This window comes from Brassica napus, chromosome C8, assembly GCF_020379485.1.
Source record: "Brassica napus cultivar Da-Ae chromosome C8, Da-Ae, whole genome shotgun sequence".
In the NCBI taxonomy this organism is placed as follows: Eukaryota; Viridiplantae; Streptophyta; class Magnoliopsida; order Brassicales; family Brassicaceae; genus Brassica; species Brassica napus.
The window spans coordinates 32,258,663-32,260,799 of NC_063451.1; the positions used below are offsets into that span (position 1 = coordinate 32,258,663).

Sequence of the window (2,137 nt, forward strand, 5' to 3'; positions counted from 1 at the left end):
TTTCAAGTATGTGCATTTTCTTTATCTTGCTCTTGTGTTCATAATGCGAAAGTACACAATCGAAAGTTTCAGAAGGCATCTTGATTTGGTTAACAGACACTGGGTTTCTTCAGCAACAAGACAACATTGACTTTATATTTGTTAATTGTTGTTCTTTATATTTGCCGGTAACTCATTAATTATCATCCACAAAGGTCTCTTCATTCTTCATGTACTTCAAGAAAAATGAGAAGTAGAGAAATGCTATTGTTTGTGTTCCTATGATTCATTACAAATCTCTGCATAAGAGCAAAAAATTGACCTTTTACATTTATATATGACATTTTCCATTAAATTCTTATCAAATACCATTACTACAAAATCTATCAAATATTGAATAACAACAGAATTTAAACTAATTAAAAGAATGATTCCAAATGCTTAATCCAATAACAAAAAAAATTAAAAGAATTGGTGAAATCCACGATTGAATAACAGTGGAATTTAATGGAAAGTATAATTCCTTCTAATTCTATCAAATTTCTGAATCCAATACCCCAGAATACTTTGGCGTAGACAAAATGATTGTAAGCTCAGAGTGCGACGATTGTAGCCTAAGTACAGAAAAACGTGACTACAAAGTCAATAAAAGAAAGTTCATTTATCAGATAATGTGTGTTTTAAATAAGAAAAGTATCTTAATTGGCTTTGTTGTCACATTTAAAAGATAAGATCGGGTCTTCGGGAATCAATTAAGAAAAATATTATAGAGAATGATTTAAGCCCATTTGATGGTGATCTTTTGATTAAGACAAATAAGGAAATCTTCATTAATCCGGCTTAGTGAAAAAACTTAAAAAATCTTTATATATAAAGAAGACCCCTGAATCACTCCTATAGTGTCCGGCTCGGATGCCACATCATCAATTCGAGCCCTGAAGAACTAACACGTGTCACTCAGTAATGAAACTCACCGTTTCATTAAACAAAAAAAGGAGATTTGTGGGATTTTGTTCAGTTATTGGTCCGTAAAGTGTCTCTTCTTTGTAGTTGTGAAGCCGACCCTCATGTCTAGGGTTCATCGCCTACTGCGTTTTCCATCAACGGAGGTCCTGAGTCTTTAATGGAGGTTTATCACTTTCGTCAGTAATCGTTGCGTTTATGTTGGTTCGCGTCGTTTCGTTATCTATTCTTCTCCTCACATGAGTTACAAGTTGCATTGATTCAACTTCATTAACGAGATCTTAACTCTTACCACCATCTGCAACCAAGATCATTCATTCAATGATTCGTATCCCTCTTCCAATCGGTGGATATCCACCTATAATTTGAAATCCGGCCATTAATTGTTTCTTCCAACATGGGGGTGACGTTGCTCAGATTCTGGGAAACTAGGAACTTCAAACGATGTGGCTCTTTTCAGCTAGCATTACTCGCCTCAACAGCTTAAACAAGAGAACCCGTGATGTGATCGCTTCAAGTTTGTATGTTTACTATTCTTTGAGATATGAGATGACTGGTGATCTTGATGATATTCTCACTGGCGATTTGTTTTCAGTCTATTATATTTGACTCAACATCTAATTAACCGATGGCTTTTACTTCTACTTGCAGCATTCAAGCTACCCTTGCACCATTCTGCAACACTTTGTCATGATGCGTTGGGTCAGGTTCGTTTTGTGAAAAATGTTATAAAACCTCGAAACTCTCTGTTCAGCTTTTGTTTTGGCTATATATTCAATGTCTCATTTTGTGAATGCAGTAAACACTTCTGAATCTCTTGCTTCGCAATACAACCTTTATGACCAAGCAGAGAAGTTGAGATCAAAAGTACCAAGATTTGAAGCACGTTCTAACCAACATGTTTATCTTTTAGTAGTTATTTTTTCATACCAATTGGTTATTGTAGCTTTCTAGATTATAGTTTATATTATTTCTCTGATCTCTCACTTATGCAAGCCTTTCCACAGTCAATTGGTAAGTAAATAATATTGGAAACACAACTCCGTTCCGTTAGTCTCTCGATCAAGGCCATGAAGTCTTTAAAAAAAACGTTTTTAAAGCTTATAAGATGATATATTCCTCTGTACAAAGACTTTGATGGTGAAGCTTAAAGTGAAAAGAAAAGAAGGATAAGAAAAAAAATGGTTGTTACAGA

General features: G+C 34.5%; 1 long non-coding RNA gene across 1 annotated transcript; it reads left to right on the top strand.

Moving 5' to 3' along the window:
• The first annotated feature begins 891 nt into the window (after window positions 1-891).
• On the top strand, window positions 892-1,928 carry LOC111201282. Its single transcript, XR_002654521.2, has 3 exons — window positions 892-1,463; window positions 1,594-1,649; window positions 1,742-1,928. It is a non-coding gene; the product is annotated as an uncharacterized LOC111201282 (long non-coding RNA).
• The last annotated feature ends 209 nt before the right edge of the window (window positions 1,929-2,137 follow it).